This window comes from Mastomys coucha, unplaced genomic scaffold, assembly GCF_008632895.1.
Source record: "Mastomys coucha isolate ucsf_1 unplaced genomic scaffold, UCSF_Mcou_1 pScaffold21, whole genome shotgun sequence".
NCBI classification, from domain to species: Eukaryota; Metazoa; Chordata; class Mammalia; order Rodentia; family Muridae; genus Mastomys; species Mastomys coucha.
The window spans coordinates 126,263,101-126,287,333 of record NW_022196904.1 but is presented as its reverse complement, the minus strand read 5'-3'; the positions used below and the strand labels follow the sequence as shown (position 1 = coordinate 126,287,333).

The 24,233-nt window shown below is 43.1% G+C and overlaps 1 protein-coding gene across 2 annotated transcripts in view; it reads right to left on the bottom strand.

Annotated features, from left to right (window-relative positions):
- The window catches only part of Mgmt (O-6-methylguanine-DNA methyltransferase), a 247,989-nt gene that overhangs the window by 19,328 nt on the left and 204,428 nt on the right, over positions 1–24,233 (bottom strand). The gene's annotated exons all lie outside the window — the stretch shown is intronic.

Sequence of the window (24,233 nt, the reverse complement as noted above, 5' to 3'; positions counted from 1 at the left end):
TTAGGACGAACAACAATATGAACTAACTAGTACCCTCAGAGTTCCCAGGGACTCAACCACCAATCAAGGAGTACCCATGGTGGGACTGATTGTTCTGGCAGCATGCGTATAGTAGAGGATTGCAAAGTTGATCATCAATGGGAGGAGAAGCCCTTGGCCCTGTGAAGGTTCTGTGCCCCAGTGTAGGGGAATGCCAGGGCCAATAAGTGGGAGAGGGTGGGGTGGCAAGCAGGGGGAGGGGGGAGGCAACAGGGGTTTGTTCTTGTTGTTTTTTGTTTTTCTTTTTTTGTTTGTTTTTGTTATTTGTTTTGAAGGGAAACTGGGAAAGGAGAAATCATATGACATGGAAACAAAATATCTAATAAAAAATTAAAAAAAAAAAAAGACAATTAATGGGACCATGAAGCCTTAAGAAGTAAAGAATATTTCCAGGGGAAAAGCTTCAAAAAGTAGCTTGTCCACCCTGAGTGTTATAAGCCTAATAACAAAGTTCCAAGATGCACGAACCCAAACCTGGGAAAATTGAAAGGAAAATTAGAGAAATCCATCATTACCCTTCAGCATTCAAACACCTTCTCAGTCAACCATCATGTCAGAAGACAGAAAATCAGCAAGAAGGAACACTCCAGAAACAGAACCATAATCTGTTCCTTTTCTACTGTTGTGATGAAACACCATGACCAAAGACACTTGACGAGGATAGGGGTTTGGGGTTACACTTCTACATCACAGTCCATCAGTAAAGAAAGTCAGGACAAGAACTCAAACAGGGCAGGAGCCTGGAGGCAGGACCTCATACAGAGGCCATGGAGGGATCCTTATTGGCTTGTTCTACATGACTTGCTCAGTCTGCTTTCTTATAGAACCCAGGCCCACCAGAGAGGGGTATCACCATCCACCATGGGCTGGGTCTTCCCACATTAATCACTAAGAAAATGTCCTACAGGCTCACTTATAACCTCATTTTCTTATCTGGAGCACTCCCCTTTTTAAGCTTGTGTCAAGGTGATATAAAGCTAGCTAGCATGCCCACCAACAGACCAATAAATGTTTATTTGAGGCTATTGTTGGTAGCACAAGAACACATATTCTTTTCAATCATCCATGGAGCCACTGATCCAGACAGAGGATTTGCTATATCCTGCATCATACAACAAGCTGTAATGCACGTAGTGTAAATAAAACCAGATAAATCATCTCTCTGACCACCACACCATTAAATTAGAAAAGAATCAAAAGGTAGCAAGAGATTCTACAAATATCTGGACAGTAAAATACCCACACATACCACAGACAAAAAGAATAGGAAAAATAAAAAAACACATTATGCATGATGCAAGTAAAATAAAATATTAAAGTTCATAGCATACAGCTAAAGCAATACTCAGAGGTCAACTCATAGTAGTCAACATCTGCATTAGAAAAGAAAGACTGCATGTTAACAATCTCAGCTCTTACCTTAAGGAACAAGAATGAAAACAACCCAAACATTATGAAAGGGGATACTGAAGGTAAAGACTGAACTCAACGAATTGTAAAAAGGAAGACTGAGGATATCTAAGAAACGAAAAGCTGCTTGCTTGAAGTAATTGGTGAAACTAAGGAACATCCAGTAAGAAGGGTGGAAGCCAGGAAAAGAACAAGGAAGAATCAGGATTATAAGATGTTCCTGGGAATGACTTCAGATAAAGACATTCAACTTAAAGCCTACAAACTGCTGAAGTTCTGCACATGTCATCCCATTCCATTGTATGATATTATACATTGTCTATTTCACATATAAAGACCAATAATCAATCAATCTTCAATCCTCAATCCAGTTTAATTGTGCAGGCTTAGCCTTAAAGATGTTATAGTTTATTTTAAAGAGCCCATTTTCTAAGAGGAAAATTTTGTTGTCTCCCCATTTATACTCTTAGATTAATTTAAATTTATTTCTTTTGGGTTTTCTTGTATCACAAAATAAATGTTTCAAGATAATTTTTAAATTAAAATTTTAATATTTCAGTCCTTTCCCCTAGATGGGGTAGAGCAAGAGCAGTACCGCCAGAACCCACCACTACCACTGTGTAGGAAATCCACCTCCGTGGGATCCATCTTGCTTTGCCTTATTGAACACATATCTATCTTCCCATATAAATAGCTACTTTCCAGCTGGTGTCATATGACATATGATTACTGAAGTCTACCCTCATTCTAGGGGCTGTGGTCTTACTGAGAACACATAAGTACCTAAGGGAAATCCCTGCCTAGACACATGATGCATGGTGAACAATCACATATATAACTCAAGATGAGGCAAACATACATAGCTATATTGGGGCAAAGCCCCCGGGAGACGAATAAACCCTGAGAGAGAGTATCTACCCAGGAGTGGCCTAAGATACATGAAGGGATGATGAAGAAATAACACCAAATTGGGCCTGTTGGTCTGTAATCCCAGTGACTAATGAAGTCACAGTATGAAGATCCAAAGTTCAAGGCCTACCTAGAGTACTGTACCAAGCAGTACAGGGCCAGCCTGGGAAAACAGGTAAGACCCTATTTGTAAGACCAAACAGGTGGTGGTGGGGTTAATACAGTAAATGTAAAAGGAGAAGTGGGTGTGCTTATAGCTAAGCAGTAGAGTGCTTACCCAGTGTGGGTTCAGTCCCCAGTACTGGCCTCTGATGATACTTCAAACCAAAGCCAAAACTAAGTAAAATAAATCTACACAAGCTTAAGTGGAACTACAAACCAGAATAACCCCACAATTGAAAAGACTGGGTTTGTAATTCCAAACCTTCTGAAGATGGAATCTCTAGGGCTGAAATGAGCTCACCTTCCCTATGATTAAAGAAGAAACATCAGTATCAGCTTCCTGAGGAAAAAGGAAAAAAAAAAACTTCCCATTGAGACCACAGTCTTAACAGCAGAGCCAGAGAAAGAAAGACACCAATCAGAAACAGTCTTGGTGGTGGTGGGGTGAATACAGATGTCTGGCTTAAAACTGAGCATCCAAGGCTTAGGGAGCCTCTCAGAAAAGGGACAAAGAGTGTAAGAGCTGTAAGATGAGTCAGAGTGCTGTGGGGTGCTGTCTGGGGATATATCAAGCCATTACACTCATGAGCTCACAGCAGCCAGAACAAGACCAGATCAGGCCAAATCTTAGAATAAATGGGGTTGATAATTTCCAGGCTCTACCCTTTACTGAGGAGCTACTGTCAAAGGATATAGGTGGCATTTTCTTAAGGATGTGGCCACCACTTGGATATCCAAGCTTCAGTGGATGGCCTCACACCCATGCATATAAGGGCAGCACTAACTACGCCTAATGGGTTATAGAAAAGGACATAGGGTTCGAGGGGTATTGTACACTGAAGTTAACACAGGAGACATGGGAGTAGATATGATTATATTTCATTTTATATGTGTATGAGTTTCTCAAAAATAAAGATAAATTAAAAAGTACTGGTTAGTAACCAAAGAACTTCTGTTAAGAATATGGATACAAAAACCCTCAATGAAGTGTTGCCAAGTGAAATCTAGCATCCTACAGACAGGACAAGACATCAGAATTAAGCATGATTATCCCAGGAAAGCAAGGCTGATTCACCCTCTAAAAATTGAATCTATTCATGGAGCTGTGTAAATGGACCAGTGCTGGGATGAGGACAGGAATAGAGATCAAAGAATGAGAACTAACAAGTGCAGCCATTGAGTGACGAAGAGGCAAAGGCTCAGTGGAAAAGGACAGTTTCCATCAATGGACTCTGAACATCCATTAGATGCTCACATGGTCCATCTGCCCCTGAATCATCTATCCTGTATCATCAGTCTAAAGTTCTGCTTACACATCAGCCTCTGTACCCTTCTATCTGCTCACAGACCAGACTTTTTACAAAAATGAACTCAAAATGGCCACCAAAACTCCAGAGGGTACACAGGTGACCATGGGCTTTGAAGAACTTTAGGTTCATGATCCATGAAAGAAAACACTGGATAAGCTGCACTTTATTAGCCTGAAGACTGTTCACACTGTAAAAGCACGCTAGATTACAAAAAACCAAAACCACAGGCCAAGGGAAAATATCTGCAAAATATACATCCAACAAAGGCTTTGTACATGAAACATGCAAAGAAGTCTTAAGATTGAGCAGTAAGAAGAAAACAACACAAATATAAAAGGGGCAAGTCTGAATAGACATTTTACCAAAGCATATGTATGAATAACGAATAAGAAAATGGAAAGATGTTCATAGTTTGTTTTTGGAGCTGCATGGTAAATAAGGACATGTGACTACGTGCTCATGAGACTGGCTAAAACCCTCCTTCCTGCTGATCTGTATGCTGGATAATGGAGCAAGAGGAGTGTTCCCACGTTGTTGTGGGAATACAAATGTATAGCTGCTTTGGAAGATAGTTAAAGGTTTCCTTTCTTTTCTCATTTCATTTCATTTCTTTCCTTTAATTTTAACTTTTAAATTTTTTAAAATTTAATTAATTAATTTATTTTTTTTTGAGATATGATCTCACTATGTAGGCCATTGGCCTTCAACTCCCAACCTGTCTGCCTCAGCCTCCAGAATACTGGGATTATAGGTGTGCACACCACATTTGACCAATTTGGTGATTTTAAAAACAGAGTTAAACAGAGCATTACCATGTGATCTGGCAACTGCATTCCTATTTGTTACATTTGATTTGAAAACTAATGTCCTCATAAAAACTTGCCTGTAAACATTTCTGATGGCCTGTTCATAATGCCACAACTGTAAGCAATCAAAGTGCCCCTTAACACATACACATACACACAAAGCAGCATTACACATGCATAGTGCAAGCCATTCAATGAGATAGTGAGCTGCAAAGAGATATGAAGGACCTTCTATGTGGAACTTAGAGCAGAAGAAGCCAGCATAAGATGATATACCTACTGTGTGATCCTGACCACATGATAATGAAGAAAAGCTCAAGTTACACAGAGAGGAAATTGAGTAGTTGGGTCAGGGCACAGCAAGCAGAGGAAGATGAGAGGGTGAATAGGCAGGATACAGAAGTAAATCCAGGATGGGTTTCAATAGTTAGGCTTTCATTGCTGTGAAGAGACATATGACTAAAGTAACTCTTATAAGGGACAATATTTAACTGGGGCTGGCTTATAGTTTCAGAGGCTCAGTCCATTATCTTCATGGTGGGAAGCATGGCAGCGTCCAGGAAGGCATGGTGCTCAAGAATGAACTGAGTATCCTACATCTTGATTGAAACACAGCCAGAAAGCGACTGACTCTTCTACATTGGGTGGAGCATAAGCACTAGGAGCCCTCAAAGCCTGCCTACACAGTAACACACTTCCTCCAACAAGGCTACACCTCCTAATAGTAGCACTTCCCATGGATCAAGGATATTCAAAACATGACAAGGACATTAGTATATATGATACTATCACGGTGAAAACGATAGTCCATGAATATCAGGCACTATAGAGACTTAGTGCCATGATCCCAAGCAATGTGTTTAAGTTGGAAAGGACACAAGAATGAAAGAGGCGTCTGTCTAGTCATGTGGCAGCATGAAGCATCCTTACTGTACTGTGCAGGGGCATGCCTAGGGACAGAGAACTGAGTTCCTCAGATGTAACTCTGGAAATGAATGGAGCCTGTAAGTCCCCACAGAACAAGAATTTCAAAACAATGGCAGCATCCCGGGCTCATGGAATTAATTCTCAGAGCTCCTAGATTTCAATTCTCCACAAATTGATCTAAAGATTTCCCACCATTCCAACAAAAACCCCAAAAGGCTTTATTATAGATTCAGAGTAGTAAATTCTCAAATTTATAGAGAAAGGAAAAGGGTCTGAAAACACCAAAATATTGCACAAAAACAATAAAAGTTGAAGATGTCATACTGACATGTTTCAAGATGTACTAAACTCATACAGAAATTGTAATACTGACTTTTGATTCTTGGCTCAAGTGCATTTAGAATTGCTTAGGAGGTACAACTTTGCATGCACCTGTGAAAGTGCTTTCAGGGAGTTTTAGCTAAGGAGAGACCTACCTGAATGTGAGAGGTACCACCCCGTCGGCTGGTGGCTTAGAATGAACAAGAAGGAAAAAGAGAAGGCCTGGCTGAGCACCATCTCTCTCTGCTTCCCAACTGCTGATGCAATGTGATAGCTGTGGAGGTGCAGAGGCCTCGACACCATCCCTGCCATGATGAATTGTATCCTCAACCTGTGAGCCAAAATAAACCTTTCCTACTGTAACTTGTTTTTGATACAATGGAAAAAAACCCTTCAATATTCCTTTGCCAAACCTATGTGGTTCTTGGGCCTTTGGAATGAGTTTGTAGGAGGAACGTGGAAAAAATTTGGAATTTTGGGTTGGAAAAGCCTGAAGAAGCTGTAGGTAGAACTTACTGGGCCTCGGAGTTGGGGAGGCTAGAATGTCAAGGGAAATGTGGGCAGTGAGGCCTGGCTTATGGAGGTTCAGAGGGAGCTCAATTGATAACTGGTTTAAAGAGCAGTTGTGATACATACATTTCATCAAGGAACCTGTATACAGTCTATTCCTGTCCTGAAAACTGGAGTGAGACTGAATTAAAAAGTAATTAAGTTTGGTGAAGAAAATTCCAAGACAGCATAATAGCTAGGCTATAGCATGGTTACTGCTTGCTGCTCTTAGTCAGATTTACAGTGAGAGAAAGAAGAAAATAGTGCCGTTTGGTAAAGAAAGAGGCATGAGTGAGGGTGAAGCTGTGGCTAAGGCAGGGACACTGTCAGCTGCTAGAGATCATTACAGAGAAACTTCCCATTCTGGGATGGGGTGATGAAAGTTCTCTGAGGTCAAGACTGCCCACAGAAGGTACCACCTTGTAACAGTACAGATTCATAGGAAAGAAGAGGTCCTGCCCCCAGGAAAAGGGCAGCACAGGGAAGTCTTTTCAAAGGCCACACGACTATGGGGACTCTCACAGTCAGAATGAATGCATTTTTCCTTATGAGATTCCATTGTCCTGCAGTACTTAAAGTGGATTGTTTGTATTTTTAAAGTGGTGTGTTTTGTTTTTCTTCTGGCCTCTGTGGGTAGTCCATGCACATATACACACATGCAAACATATATGTATGCACACATATATGTACACATACACACACAAATACAGGCAAACATCCATATGTATAAAATAAAAGCAAATTAATTTTAAAAAAGATAATTTTGGTAGTGAAACTGGTTTACTGAGTAAAGTACTTTCCTTGTAAGCATGAGAACCTAAAGACAGCTGAGTATTCTGGAATCCTTGAAACTTCATGTATTGGAGAGGTAAAGATAGGTGGGTCCCTAGGGCTACATGGCCAGATGGTTGGACTCTCAGGCCAGCAAGATGCCCTGCCCTGCCGCAATAAAAAAAGGTGACAGCCCCTGAGGAATGACAACTAAGGTTGTCCTCTGGCCTATGTGCTTCCCATCCTCTTGATACACACACACACACACACACACACACACACACACACACACACACACACACGAGTACTATACAAACATGTACATATGTATGTACAGATAAACGTGCAAAACAAAATAGATGAATTGAAATACATTCACACCATGGAGTACTACTCTGCTTAACAGTTAAAATGTATGCTGTAGACATGTGCAAAGCTTGGATCAATCTCAAAGGCATTAAGCTGAGACAAAGGAGGTAAACTGTAAAGGTTAAACACTGTCTGACTTCAGGGTTGTGAGTTTGTAAAGGCACAAAGCTCCCAGTGGTAAGGAACAGAAGAGTATTAGCCAAGAGTGAAGGATTTCTGGTGACAGCCCCTCTCTGAATGTAATAGCAGTGGTGGCTAAAGAACCTGGCATGCATTAAAATCTATATAACTACTCAAAGCCAACATTGTCACATTAATAATAACAATAACAATAACAATAATAATAATAGTAATAAACCTCCAAAAGGTAACACTTCAAGATAAGATAAGGGGAACCCATTTCTCAGTCACCTTTTCTCCAATCAAAAGGTGCTTTATCAATCAAAAGTTCACAAGGGTCCTCTCCCTTCAAAATAGAATCCTGGTCACATTTTCTGCATAATCTTTACCTCTGTAAGCTTCACCTTCAGTGACCACCAATAACACTATCATGAGTTGTCTGTCAGATACAGCTCACTGAATGCAAGGTGTAGGCCTCATGTGTGTCATCTCAAATGTCAGTACTGGGAACCAAAACAGGATCTGACTGGAGGGGTGAGAGGGTAGTTGGGAGGCAGAAAACACTAGGGAATAGCACAGTCTTCTGTAAGAACAGTTTTGGTCTGGCTGACATCCTGGCTTATCTTCCAGCTTGGCCAGGAGGAAGCTTGATGAGCCTTTTGCACACATCAAAGGGTATGTCTAAGGATGCACACAGTTAAGATGTGCAGGTCCCATCAGGACCTGCTGCTGCTTCAGATCCCTACAGCTGACACCCACCAAGATCATTCACCAACTCTACAGAGACATATTTCTTGGCCCATTGCTGTCTCCTTTCACCTCTGGCAAAATGGGCTGAACAAAGTACACACTATGTAAAGGATACCCAGGCCTTTCCAATGACAGTGTCTTATGGTGAGGTATGTTCCATGGACACTTCAGGTCACTCCATCTACATTTTCATCTGCCCCCTCACCAGGCATTCTTTACCTTGGCACTGGGTGAGGACAGGCACTCCATCAGATCCTCTGGTCCTTTCGTTATCACGCTGTCCATAGTGGGTCCCCCTCTGGCCTTGGCCTATGCTTTGTGTTTGCCACTGATGGGACAGGAAGCCTGTACTTATAACTGTTCTGGGCTAGATGTGACTGGCAAGAGGCACTCTCAAGTTTGGAAGGAGTGGGCCCAAAGTGCTTGATGTATGGCTCAGAAGACAGCACCTTCTCTGGGACTGGGGGCTCAGCTTAGAATTCCACACTCACCTTCTGCAGCTGAGCATGCTGGGTAATGGGAAGATACAGTGTAAAATGACAGAATTCCCTTGGAGGACGACTCTGACTAAAACTGGGGCTGAGTTAGGGGAGATCTGTGGGCCAACATTAACCTTGCCCTGATGACAGTTATTTGCAGTATTTCACCTTGGGGACAGTGTTCTCAGTTGGCTGGATTTGGGGTACAGGTCAGCCAGTACAGAGAGAGGACACAGAATGACATGAGCCACAGTTGCACACATCTCCACATGACTCCAGGTATAAGGCAGGAAGAAGGACTTCTAATGTGGCTTCAAAGAGTAAAACAGGACTTAAAGGGCTATGGGGGATTTTTGATACTTAAGAATAGTAGCTTTCCCTGTGGTGTGGGGACCCTCGGGAGTGGGTTGTGAGGTCCAAATTGTCTTTACAGCCATTCTCGCCCAATGTGTAGGGCCTTCTGGATGCCTAACCTCCCACCACCACAACTAAGAAGCATGAGTCAGCCTGAGGAACTGGCTGTCTTCTGGCATCAAGTCAGACAATAAAGATGCTATGAAGAGATCTGCAAAGGCAGAGAATAACACAGCCTTTCTTAGAAAGCATTTGCCATGGAGGGCAGCTTCACAGAAAGCTATCAGGGAGTAAATTTAGTGTTATATTAAAATATATTAAATGATTATTGGGTTTGATTTTCAATATGATAAATGTACATATATTTTAAAAATCTTGTTTTTAAAAAGCCCCACCCACCCTCCACCCGGCTGCTAAATAATTTTAAAGAGGCAGTGGGCTTTAGAAGAATCCATGGCCTCCAGGATTAAGTTGGGTCCATCAGTATAGGCTAAAGCTATGCAGGGCTTAGCACTCATAAATGGAAATGCTCTCTGGCCTGTTTTGTCTAGTCCTGGTGCCCCAGACATAATCTCTGAGCTCATCTCACAGGCAGATTATAACATTAGCCCTTGGAAACCAACCTTCTGCCTCAAGGAGGAGCCAGGAACCAGCAGGGGTCTCACCTGCAAGTAGCATCCCCAGGAGGTAAGATGGGGCCGCCTGGAAGCTCTGCCTGGGCGGATGTGCATTTACCTTCCAGCCTCCTGAACATACTTAACAAAAGAATTACGCTTAAGACTTTAAGCGCAAACTTCAGGAAGCCTTCAGAGAAATGATTAAGCTGTGACTGTCCGGGTGTGAATGTGAATAATTATACATTAACACCCTCTACCACTCAAATAATTGCCATTCAGCTCAACAGCCAAAGGACTGACTTTTGAACGGGGTTAATGGCGTCAGAACAATAGTAGAAATACAGAGAAATACACTGTGTAAAACAGTCTGAGAGGGCAGGAGGACAAGGGGAAGAGCTGTGTTAGAGAAGGCTGACTTGGGGTCGGTACTGTATTACAAAGGTTAATCATAAAATGATGGAAAATCAAACTAAACCTAAGGTTTCTTGCTGTCATGTCATTTGATGTCTTGACCCCACACAAACCTTCCTAGAGGGTCTCCTTGGGAGTACATGGCTTCTTTCCCTTCCTCAGAATCCCACAGGTTCTGTAGAAGGAGGGTGTTTTGAGTTCTAAACTGGCCACTCTGAAGGAGACACTAACTTGCCTCAAACGTCACTGGTCCATACACGGAGGCCACGTCCCTGTCACACCATGGTCAAAACAACGTTCCACAGAACATCTGATTCAGCATAAGTTATTGACATTTCCCACCTTCAAGGCTCTTAGCTTCCCCATAGTCAGTGACAGACAACAAGGCTATCATCAAATCGCCCCTTCCTGTTGGGGGTTTCAATGTGCTTTGAGGATGAGCACTGGGTAGCTAATGTCAGAGTCATGTATTTCACAATAAATACTTAGAGGTTTCTGGACTGGGGAAGGAGGATCTTGAATTTGACATAGTCTATGCTAGACTAATACCCTGTTTCAAAAACCAAAAAGAAAAAAAAAACATTAACACAAAACAAAACAAAACCATGTCAATGACCTCCCCCCTCCCCCAATCTATATGTAGCCACTCCACTTCTGTCTCATGCATTCTATATGCAACTTCTAGAAGCTTCTCTGAACTTGACTCCTGCTTCCCTGGGGGAGTTGGGGAGAAATTGACACTGCTGTCAGCAGGAATCTCACACTGTAACCCCAAATTTTAGAAGAAACTTCTCTCAAAGCGGGACCTACCCTCCTGGCCCTGCACATAGACACCTCCCAGTCCATGTCACCCAACTTAATTTCCAGGACACTGACAACCCCAGAGAGGGGGGATGAGTGTCTGGAATGGCCCTGAGGTATGCTGAATAATTTTTCATTGATAATCATGCCGCCGTCGCCATTAGCTAACTTTTGAAGACCAACCCAATGGAAAGAAGCCGGGCCCTTAATTTCTTAATGAATTATTCTTCACCGTAGGATGGGGATTACGCCACGGAGCAGGCATCTCATTACTGACAGAGCTGTCAGAAGGACAGGCGAAAGGAAAACTGGCAGCTCTAATTTCTCTGCAGAGAAATGAGGGGCTCTTTGGGGATTAATCTCAGTACCAACATTGAGCCTCTGCCTCGGGGCAGCTGAGGAATTCAAAAGAAGTTGTGACTGAATTCTGAGCAATGGAAGTGAGCTCAAATGGGGCAGCTGACTTTGGTTCCTCACCTATTCAAATGAGGAAGAGGCTATGCAGGTGAGGGAGGGGGGAGCACACAGGGCAGGTAGCGGGATGGCAGGCAGATGGGAGGAGGGCTGCACCTGTTCTAGAGAAAGCCAGCCATGTTGAGGAGCCTGACATACACATGGTGACTGGGTTTGCATCCCTTCACTTTCCTGGAGAGATGTGGTGCAAAGGCCATATGAGTAGGTGGTACACTTAGCTTCTCCACTAGGTATCATATCCAGTCCCTGAAGTTGCCTTCATCAGGGAAGAGGCAAGTTCAGAGGGGGACTTCCTCTTGTGCCTGAGGATGGAGACTTCCATTCTGTGGGGCCCTGTGGTTGTTGGGAATGGCTCACTGCTGCTCCTGAAGAGAAATGGCCTCTCCCATGCAGAGGCAAAGGGGATTCATCAACCCATTCCTCAGTATCACATATGGATAAACATTCACAAAGCAGCCCCTGTATACTGACATCTGGCATGTGTCTCTGCCTTTACACAGCTGGGGAAGAGTGAGGTGTCAGTGCTTAGAGCTCCTCACGGCTCAATGTACCAAGACTATGGTCTGAAGTGCAGGGATGCTGGGCAGGGGCATGGCCAGAGATAGCACCTCTGAGCAGCTGGCCTTGGAGCAGGGTGCTGTGGGAAGTAGTGGTGGGAGGGGATTAGGGACCAGGGAGCCAGCTGAGGGGAGTAGATGGGACCTGAGGGAATAGAGGTTCTAGCGTTTTATGCTCTAGCTGTTACACAGATAGAAGCAATAAGAGACTAACGTGGGAGGGGCTAACATTATTATCATGCTCAGATGAGGGAAGTATGGTATGGGGTCCACTGTCTTGTCCCATCTCCCCTGGCAGAACCCCAATAAGATCAGCTGCTGGCTTCACTCATTCCAACGGCCTTCCCAACATCACCTCTGGATGCTCCACTTGAGTCAGCATCTCCAGCAGGCTCTTTCCTCTCATTTCTGAGTCTCTCCATCTTTTCTAGGCCACACACCTCACAGTCCATCTCTGCATTCATTCTCAGGCAACTATGGGCACTTCTGACCACTACTGTGTAGTTCTGCAGTGTGTTCCTAAAGACCCCTGTGTTGAAGTCTAGGTCCCCAGTCTGTGACACTACAGGGAACTGGTGTGATCTTTAACAGGAGTGGTCTTTAGCAAATGGAGGTTAGCTCATTGGGGTATGTCCCTAGAAGTGATAATGGGGCACTGGTCTTTTCTCTTTCCTCTCTCTGCTACTTGGACCCCCTTCCATGCTCTCTGTTTCTATAGTCCAGTTGACCATGGCCTGGTCCCCAACACTGAGCCAAATTCATCCTTCCTCCTCCAAAGTCACCTTCAGCATGTCTGTAGTGTCAGGAAGCAGACTCACACTGCAGCTCCATGCCAGTCCTGGGCAAACCCTTTTCAATGTTAAAAGTCCACTAACTAAGCCGGTGCCTGGGAGTGGCCGAGTGAAGCAAACATGCTCTCCTCATACACTGCTCTGTGCAGAGCACTGGGTTTCAACATACCACATGGTAGGAAGATGACACAGAAAACATAGTAAGCCACAGTGAACTCCTGGGAATGGTGGAGTGGGTGCTCTATGTTCCTTAGCAGTGCAGGTTTGAGTAGTCACAGCCTCTCCTTACCACTATTGCAAAAGCAAAGCTGGATGCATGGTCAGATCAGGGTGTAGGGAGCAGTTCAACTCGGAAATCTGTACAAGTTAACATGTGGCTGTCTCTATGAACCCACAAGTAAGAAAGGGGCATAGAGACACCCAAATGTGACACTTTCAAAAGGCTCAAGGTTGTACCGGAGCAGGAAGCATAATATACACCCCCGCCCCACAGTCACACAAAAGCACACACACACACACACACACACACACACACACACACACACACGCACATATGCACACCAAAGGGTAGAGATAACTGGGAAACACTGGGCAAACTGCCTCTTGAAATCCAGGAAACTACTGATCATGGTCATAATCAGACTAAAGAATTTCCATTTTCCACAACAGCTGGAGAACCACTGAGAAATGTTCATGAGCAAATGGCCATACCTTGTTTAACTTAACAGCTACTGACACTGACATGGAGCCAGCAGAGGGCGAACACCTGAGGATGTCTCTGTAATCCTCTGACAGCAGAAGTGGTCACTGGAGGGAACACCAAGGAGCAGTGCAAGGTGACATGGTGACATGGTCACATACTCCTTATCTAGTTGTCCTTTGGCAGTCAGAACAGTCCTCAGAGAGCAAAGGCCTGGCCTGCCTCCCTCCTCCTCACTCCTAAGACTAGCTCAGACTATAGAATGGATGCAGAAGGCTCACTGCTGATGCTGACTGGCCCAGGTACAGATCCAACACATGCTCAGGATCTTCAGGGTATACCCCAGGTACTTCACCTTTATACAGTTCCACAGAACCCTAGCCTTGACCTCACTAAGTGTTCAACTTTCAACCCACACATCGGAGGCACAGATGACCTGCTGCAGGCAGAAGACCCACGTCACACTTAGACTCCTGCCTTTCCTGCAAGTCCCTTGGGTGTCACTTGTTTCTGGGCCAGTGTCCCGATATCTCCACCACCTTCTTTTCCTTCTTCACAGTCTACACTGCCCACATCCGGTATCACACACAGCCACTGGCTCTTCGGGTATTATTGCGTGTAGCATGCACTCACCAGGGCTTCTGCTGACTATTTCTTTCAACAGCTTGATGGCAGCTATTCCATTTGAGTTGTCTCTAGAAGCCATTATACTTTCTTGAACACCTGTGCCTGCTTGGCCCTCTGCCTTGCACTCTTCCCGTCTGGATTTTGGCATTGCCCATACTCTGACTTCGTTCTGTGTTCAGTCTACACGCCATCCCATCAGGCTCTGGCCCCAGGAGCCAGTTGGCCACTCTAGCAGACACCTACTTGCTTTCCGGAGGGTTTTCTGTGCTGCTGTGTAGTATTATCCATCCACAGGCTGATTACTATCACCCAAGAGGCAGTATGTTTGGCCATCTTTTTCTCTGTGCCTGTGACAGGGTTGGCAGCAGAGGTCTTCAAGATAGATTTCTTTTCCACGTGACTTTCACAAACATGGCCATGTCACACAGGCTTTGGTTAATGTCAGCATCCTTTCCTACCACCCATGTCTTCCAGTGCAGCTGGAAGGGACAGAGGTGTGTCACTCAGAGAGCAGGGTACAGCTGCAGCTTTACTGGGACTGAAGGGCTGTGTTCGTCATCTTTCTCCCAAATTTTATTTCAAGAAATAGAAGTCTGTAACAATCACTTCTAACACACAGAAGAACCGAGTCTTCCAATAAATATGCTCACGCCTACCACCAGCACTTGCTGTTCCTCACACTGGCCAGCGTTCTTCTTCACTGCCCATCTTAAATTTTCACCATGCTTCAAAATCAACTGAAGACATCAGTTATTTTCAAGTTAGCTCGTATGCCATTAATTAAGAGTTCAATGCCAACCTGATTATTTTTCTCCTTTGAGGTAGCATTTGTGTACAAGGAAACACACATCTTCAGTGTGCACCTGATGAGTTTTGACAAATACATGTACCTGTGCAACCCATGTTGCTAAGAGTTATGCTGGGACATCCCTCAGGCCTCCTGTACAGGCAGTGGCTGTCTGAACAACCCACAGGCAGTTATGCTTTTCTTTTTTTTTTTTTCTGCCCCTGATCAGCCTTTCCTAATTGTAGAACTTCATTCTGTAAGCAAAGCCAGACATACTCTCTATGCCTGGTTCCTATGCAGCCCACACCAAGACAAGCTTGTGTGGAATGCAGCTACAGTTCACATGTCCCTGTCACTGAGCATGCAGAAAGGGACTAGATTTCTGTGGACATATCTCCATTAATCCCCATTCCCCCATGAATAGATGTTGGGTCATCTCTGGTGTTGATAATTACAAGTAATGATACTGTGAGCAGCTTTCATATATTTGCTAAAACAGAGAACACTGGGTAAGAAAGCCTGGGAGCATCACTTACCCTAAAGATGCTTTACCGTTCACGCCCTCCAACATGCATGGTAGGAGTATTACACATCCTCACATACATTTGGTATTGTGAGTCTTCTTCATTTCGGCCATCTGGGCCTAGGCAGATATCTTTCATAATTGCCTTATCTGGGATTTCACCAAAGACACTCTCCAATTTCATGTGCCTCCACAACAATTTAGATATAATGCTTTGTAAAGACGATGCCCTGTGCTTATATACCAATGGGGGTGTCCTTGAATCCTCACATATCCCATTAACAAACTCTTTGATGGATGCTTTGTAAAGATTTCTCTCTGTATCCTGCTCATTCATTTTCTCAGTGGTTGCTTTTACTTGCAACAATGCTGGAAGTTTCCCTGCCTAACCAAATCATAGCATTATCCACAATTTAAACTTTATGTTTCAATATATTATAGAGTTTATGTTAATTTTTTATATGGTGTGAGGCAGTAATTAAGCTAGGTATCCTTTTGAAGATGGCCATCCAGTTGCTTCACTATTGTTGAGACATCTCTATTTGCCATCTCAAAGATAAAATGACTGTAAAAGTACACATGTCTATTATTAAAAGACGCACACACACACACACACACACACACACACACACACACACACACACACACACATTGGTTTTTCAAGACAGGATTTCTCTGTATACTGCTGGCTGGCTTCGAACTCAGCAATCTGCCTGCCTCTGTCTCCCAAGTGCTGGGAATAAAGGTGTGTGCCACTACTGCCCTGCAAGACCTATATTTTAAATATCTGTGCATATGCATTTTGTGTGTGTGTGTGTGTGTGTGTGTGTATGACTGTGTATTATAGGTGCAGTTTCTGTGGAGGTCAGAAGATAGTATCATCTTTCCTGGACTGCTGCTAACTGATGTTCTTTGAGCTGCCAACATGAGTTCTGAGAACCAAACTCAGATCTTCTGACATAGCAGTGTGTATTCCTAACTGCTGAGCCATATACCTCTCCAGCCTTCATGGGTCTCTGCTTTAAACTGGGATCCCTATCACAGTGTCTTAGGTACCATAACTTGAAGGAAGTTTTAAAATCAGGTAATGTAAGCTCTCCAACTTTTACTATCTGTCTACCTACCTACCTACCTATCATCTATCTATCTATTCTTTTACAATTTCATATATACATAAGAGGTTGCAGTAGAAGAAGAACCACAGCCCTCATTTTTATTTTCCAAGCTTTCTTTAGGTATCCTACAGTCTTTCTAACTATCAGTGCCGGTTGGGAATTTAAAAGCCTGGCTGAGCTGAGCAATGAGAACAGCTTATAAAGAAACGACCTCTTTGCAGCATGGGTGGTTTCAGAGATAATGTATATCAATCTATTTTCTTAGTCTTATTTATATGTTTCAGTGGAGGAGTGTTGCGTATATTTCATTAATATAAAAAAATTACACATAACAATATTATAATTATTTAAATTTGTTATACTAACAGAACTCATTCTTGTACATATCACCTTGTTGATTTAACTTGTTTAATATTTTCAAAATTCTTTAGGATCTTTTATGTAGGTATCATATAGCCTAAAAATAAACACAGCTACATTTAATAATTTCTGATATATAGTCCTCTTATTTCAGTTTTATATAGTATTATTTCTTTTATATTTTTGGTGTATGTGCGTGTCATTCATGTATAACTGTGTAAAGGTGGGTACACACACACACACACACATGTACAGAGGTCAGAGGTCAACTTAGGATATCTTCCTCAATTATGCTCCACTATAGGTTTTGAGGCAGCCTTTCAATGAAGTTGGAGTTTACTCATGGGCTAGACTGGTTAACCAGAAAGCCCCAGGGATCTTCTTGTCTCTGCCTCTGTAGTTCTGGGATTATATATATCTACACGGGCTTTTTACAGCTGAGCAAAAGCAGGCAATCGTGTTCTCATGCTTGAGTAACAAAGAATTTACCAATTGAGTTGTCTCCTCAGCCTTTCATTCTTTTAAAGTATCTATGTCTTATAGAAAATAATTAGCAGAGTCTGGCTATTTTTTTTAAAGACAAGTCTTTTCATCTATGCCATTTTACTTGAATCTTAAGAACATTTACATTTAATGTAATTATTGATGCGGCTGGATTAGAGTCTTCCAACTCAATATTTTTCCCATCTATTCTTCCTTTCCTTGGTTTTCTTTAGATTTGTTTTTAAAATAAGCATTTCATTTTGAGCTATATGTCTTGGTTTTCAGTGGCAGTCTAGTATTGTTAATATGCATCATGATTTATCATCATCTACCCTTAAATAATGTCCCCACTTGCTCTCAGGAATAAGAAACATATCACAATGCATTTCCAGTCCCCAGTCCTATCTTCTGTGCTACACTTGTTATGTATTTTACTTCTACATATATTATAAAACCCCAAATAGGGAGTAATACAAAATAAATTTTACTGTGAGTAGTTGATTATTTTAAAAATAAGAATGCTGAGAAAATATTCGCCACCCTTGCCCATATATTTTCTGGGTCTAGTTATGTTCAGTGCTCTGGGAATGCTCAACACTCAGCTCTCCAGTCGTTCTGCTTCCAAACACACTCATGACAGTATTCTGCATTAGGCTCAAGGGGACACCAGACTCCTGGAACTCCTTCTCTGCACAGCTCCCTCTTCTCCAGCACTCTGCCCACAGATGGCAGTCAGCTGGGATACTAGGCACATGACTGTCATAGATGCAGCAGCAACAGCAGCAGTTTTAAAGGCAAAACCTGGGAAAAACTCCCATGTCCACTGACAGTGTACAGGGGAAAACAGATGGATATTTGTAACATGGGATTTTCCTCAGGAGCTTAAGAAATGGATGGTCTCTGTAGGACTTTAAATATCTGTTTTCATAAACACATTGATTGAAAGAAGCAACTCAGGAAGACACTGATATTCTGCTCATTTAAATGATAGGCATGGTGCTGGAATAGGGAGAGGCCATGCAGAGCTGGGATAAGCAGGCCTTCATAGTGCTGGCTGGAGCATATGTGGCTGGCTCTTTATTGTTTGCACTTCACATACTCATGACTATTCTTTTGTCTGAAGTAAAATTTCATGGTAAAATAATGGAAGCATCAATCTATCCATGTGTTCTAGAACTGCTCTGACAGTCCTGTCTCATGATAGAAATACTCAGCAAACATCCATCATGTGACCTCTTTTTTCCAAGTTCACAAGAAGTGTTGGGTACAGAAGAGACACTAACATACCTGGTGCCTACAGCCTGAGGGCCACAGGGACAGTATGTATGTTCAACCTCTATGGAAATGCAGGCTGGGGTTATTACACAGTGTTCTGGGAGAGGGCTGGCAGCCTGTGTTATTCACTGTCAGGTTTACGGCATCTGCCATGAGCCAGACACTCACTGGTCTTCGAGCTTGGATTGGGAGACCATTCAGAGTGGGCTCTAGGAACACTAGCAGTGGGTAGACTCCTGGGTCACAGGGCAACTAACTGGCAGCACCATGGCTGAGTGAGGTAATACTCAGCTGTTATGTGTTCCTCATCACTGCTCCCTGCAACTCATTCTGTCCAGTACACTGGGAAGAATTCCTTGATACAAGGAATCACCCATAAGGAGTAAAAGCAGAGAGAAAGCCAGGAGCAGTAGAAACACACAGGGACAAGCATCTCACAGGTTGGATGGTTATGTGGTTCCTGTAGAGTCAGGGAAGAGCAACTACAGAGTGGAGAAAGACATGTGCATATTGACTTGGGAGTACCCACACACAGGCACAGCCATACTACCATCTGCAGCCTGCCTCAGGGTGCAAGTTCTGACATTTAGGGACCAGCAGTCCCTTCAAGCATCTACTTAACTTTATATTACATTTTAAATAGTATGTGCATCTGGGCATATGTATGTATGCATGGGCAAGCCATGGCATGTATGTGAAAGTCAGAGGACATTGAAGGACTTGTGTCTCTCCTTCCTCCATGTGGTCCCAGGTTATCAAGGGTGGCAGCAAGAACTTTTACCTACAGACTCATCTCATGGGTCCTCGAAAAGCCATTTGTGACCTAGTACTTGACAGTGTACAAGGAGACGAACTTATTGGTTGCAGAATATTCTTTTCCAAATGAAAGTCATAATTGTCTCCGACATTTATTTACAAGAGTGATACATTCCAAAATGCCCTCTGAAAAGCTGCAGGACTGTGGTCACCACATTCCCTACAGCCAATAACACATAGCAAACAGAAAGAACATAGGTACATAGGTAAGCTCAATGGAGGTGCAGAATGACCCCTCGGTATGGAGGTAGAGCCTTCTCTGAGCTCTGATCATGCCAAGCTCAGTGCCGAGTGCCACTCTAGACCACAGATTCTGGAAAGCACACATCTGGGGCCTTGCAGTGGTTCTTGTGCTAGTCATGACAGCTTTCTATAGCACAACTATTGTCCCAACTCAGGATGTCAGTGACTTAGGAGGTGTTAGGCCTGGAAAGGGGCACTAAATGAATAAACTCAAGCCCTTCCCCCAGATCCTCAGATCTGGCTGGTATCCTTCGGAAGTCATGGAAATGCTAGAGATGAGAAAAGGTCACAGAAAGATGGCTGCAGGACAGCTATTTCTTCTAAGGCAACTCAAAAGCAGAGACCTTGGAAGAAATCAGCCCTGTTGACACCTTGGTCCTGGGCTCTCAGCCTCCAGAGCTTGGAGAAGTTTGTAGCACTTTATTCTGGCAGTCCAGAGGACAGAGAGGTTCCCTGAGGTCATAAGGAGGTCAGGGACAGTGGAGACAATGTCATTACATCCCATACTACATAGGCACACCATCAATGGGTCCAACTTCCAAGGGCTTTGCTGACAGGGTGCTGGGCAGAGGTGATATGCTTAGTTCCAAGACATCCTGGTAGGTACCTGCTAGCAGACATCCTAAACAAACCAAAACCAAAACCCAAACCAACCAACCAACCAACCGACTATCCAACCGACTGACCGACCAACAAAAGAGGTATGCTATTCCCTAGGCATCTCCTAGTCAGCCAGCCAGTGTTTACTTGGAGGTAAGAGAGGAAGTAAATGCTCAGAGGCACTGGCTATGACAAACGCATGAACTTGTCTGGGGAGGACAAACAAATGTCTACTCACTCTGAGTGCGTTCCAACAACAGCCAAAGAAACAACCTCCTAGTCTAGTTTGGTGAAGCGATGATTTTATTTGGTGTTGCTTACAAGAGCATGGGTTACTCATGGGTGACTGCATCACTGGGGAAAGTCTCTTGCAGCCACCATTAACTGTTTATATATCCTCTGGTAGGGCCGGGCTTTGTGAATGTTCCCAGGCTAGAAACCATTAACTGCCTATAACTCCTGAAGGGAGGGGTGGGGTTTCATGGGCCACTCCAGGCTAAATGGAACACAAATGGGCCCAATCTTGTGCAGGCTTCCTATTGAGTATTCAAAATGGTGATGGCCATGTCATGTCATGCATAGAGGACACTCTATAATAGGGCAGGAGTTTCCCCTCACCGCTGTGTGCCACCCTCAGCACAGCCTGTTTTGCACTCCCTCAGCCCTAGTTTCAACATTATGAAGCAGAACTCTAGTATGAGGGGGTTACACAGAGCAGGAGCCACACACCCCTGAGAGCCTCTTACATGCCTCTGAGCCATCTCACAGTCAAGTCAAGAGCTCCTAAGGACTTGGTGTTGCCCTTGAGGCAAAGTTTCATTCCAGAGGCCAACCTAAAGTCAAGTGTTACTGTGTGGGGTTCTGTGTGGTCCGGTTGGTCAGCCGGCTACCACAGAGTCTATGTGTCTCCTTTGATGCCCTGGGTTTCCATGGAAGTCTCCTGAAGAACAGGGTAAGGCTGCTCTGCTGTCTTTTCCTGGTCAACCCCAGGCTACAGCTGTGGACAGCAGCCACCTGTCTTGACCCTAGCAAGGCTGCCTTTTGAATACAAATTGGTTCATTATTAACATTTAAATAGATCAGTTTTAACACAAATAAATGACCACTCAATGAAATGTTGAAAATGAAGTCTGTTTTCTAGAGAGAGGAAACAGGTATTGTGGCTTCCTCATGTCCTCAAGTGGAACATGGGTCCCTGGCCAGGTGTTCGGTATGAGCCATCATGGCTGGCCATGCAGGGATCTATGACGAAGGCTGGAGTGCACATCAAAAGGTGTTAATGGTTTCAATATTTATCTGCTGCAGGGAAGCACTCTAAAAAGAAGACTGGAAAAATATTCTGCTAATGGCTGTGTCTTTGCCATTAAAATGAAAAGCTTAATGCATCTTATAATCAGAGGACAATTTGCAAATCATTAAGAGAAATGTAAAATTCCATTAAAATACAAATCAAGAGACTCTCCCTGGACTAATAATCTTTTTGATATTATTTTGCATTTCACCATTTCTGTTCCAATACCCGAGCCCCACAAATGATCGGCTCCTGAGCACACTATTTACCACCGCCTACTTCTTTAACGAGAGACGGAGGGAAGAGGGATCTGCTATTCAGAGCAGGTACTAATGAAGAATTCCATATATTCTGAAATTTAATTAAAACCCCAAAGATTTCAAATTAGATGCAATTTGAAATGCCTGGGGCAGAAATACATGCACTTGCGTGGCGAGGGTATCACACTGAAAGCTGATACCGTAATTGGTCTTGATGTATTTTTGTGTTGCTGGGCTGAAGCACAGAACTCATAACCATATAAAAATTCTCTGTAGATTACCTGCTCATTGAAAATGCCATCACTCAGGTAGGCCTCTACTAAATTACCATGCTACTAAAATGCACAAAGTGATTCGGAGAGTACAGTGGCACAGCTGGTCGACGCTGCCAATGAGTTATGCATGCGTCAATGCTGCCTTTTTTCTTAGTAAAATATGCTCAGTTGAATATTAAAATATAATTGGCATTCAACCTAAGTAGCTTAAACCATTTTGTTATCTTCTTTTAAACCGATTTGGCTCCTCCACGGTTATTTTCAAGAATGCGACTCACAAACTAATGATAGCATCACATTCGGCTAGGGTTGTGCTGTGTTACATTTGTCATAAATGGGTATGGCTTCTGCAGCCTGCCAGGGCTGGCCTTTAATATTCGCTGCTCTTGAACATCAAAGGCCCAATTCTTGGGGAAGGAAAGGGGGATATGCCATTTATGTTCGTTCTTGCATATTTTATTCTGAGAGGAGGAAAGAGATGCGGATTTCTATGAAGAGTGCGTCTGGGCTGCAATAAGCCCGCTGTCACCCTGGCTCAGTTGCTCGGTCTTCCCAAAGCCATTTGCTTAAGAAAGGGCTCAAGAGGACTATCACACTGCTTGGAGGGGTGGGAAGGGTCAGAGGAGCCCAGACAAGCAAGAATGTTTACTTATTTATTTAAAGGCAGACAAAACTGACATGTGAAATCATACCCAAGTTTATGAATGGTTCCCTCTATAGAATATGCATTTGTGCCCTAATTAACAGTGGTAGTAAAAAAAAAAAAATGGAAAAAAGTTGTTGCCATAGTAACAGAGCGGCTATGTTCACACTGGCTGAGGGGCAGGGCTCACCTGCGACTTCCCAAGTAATGTGGATGCTTGCCAGAATACTCTGGTGAAAAAGAACCCTCAGGTGATCTGGGCTAACAGCGGGAAGTATTTATGAGCATTTGAAAATGTCCCAACCACACTTTGTCCTTCACCTTTCTTTAGAAGTAATTTAGTATATGGCATAAAAACATGGCCCAGGGCAGGCCATGCCTGGGGAGCCCACAGGGTTTTCCCAGCTTCACCAAGCCATCAGCCATCCTGGTAGTTGCTTACCCTAGGAAGGAGGGTGCTTTCCTTACTCTGAGGATCTGACTTTTCCTTCTTCTATAAGACGTGGGGCGGGCTTTTAGATGAGAGACTCATAAATCTCATTTTTAAGAGAGTGAACATAGGAGTCCAGGTAAACCTCAGGAAAACATTTAAATCAAGGAATATTTTTACATTTCTATCTCCTATCATTAATATTTTTGACATTACTCTTAGCTGTATGGCAATATTTAATATATTTATAATGTATAGGCTAATTACATATTAAAATATTGATATGTACAGTACAATTCCATGCATGCTTTGTTAAAATAATATTTAATCTAGAGAAGTTAATAAATTCCACTAATTTTAAATGATTAAGATTATCTGACATAATATCCTAGGACAACAGAATATAAGGATGTGAGTATTCTCTCTAAGAGTACATATTATCTACTGCTAACAATGGAAATGAAACTTTTAAAACCACTTTTAAGTGAAAGACCTGTTTTTCTTTTAAAAATATTGATTTGATAGGTAATTTGCATATTCAGAGCTCATCTCAAACTTAAACCTCCTGAAGAATGTAGTAAGGTGATTTGTATCTTCTCCTGTGGAAATCTGAACACACCATCACTGGAGAAGGGCCACGCCCACCAGATCCTGCACAGGATTCTGCAGACATCCCCTCTATGTGCTGACACACTAAGGGGGGGTTTAGTTTTCATAGGCACTTTCAGAGATTTACTGAGGTAAATCTAGAGGTAAATTATAGTAAATGTTTTCCCACAGAAGTAGCACTTATAATGAATGCAGATATTCTTTATGCTCTCGATTATGACAGGGGTCCTCTGTGTCAGCACTTTGAATGTGGCTGGTTTTTGCCACGA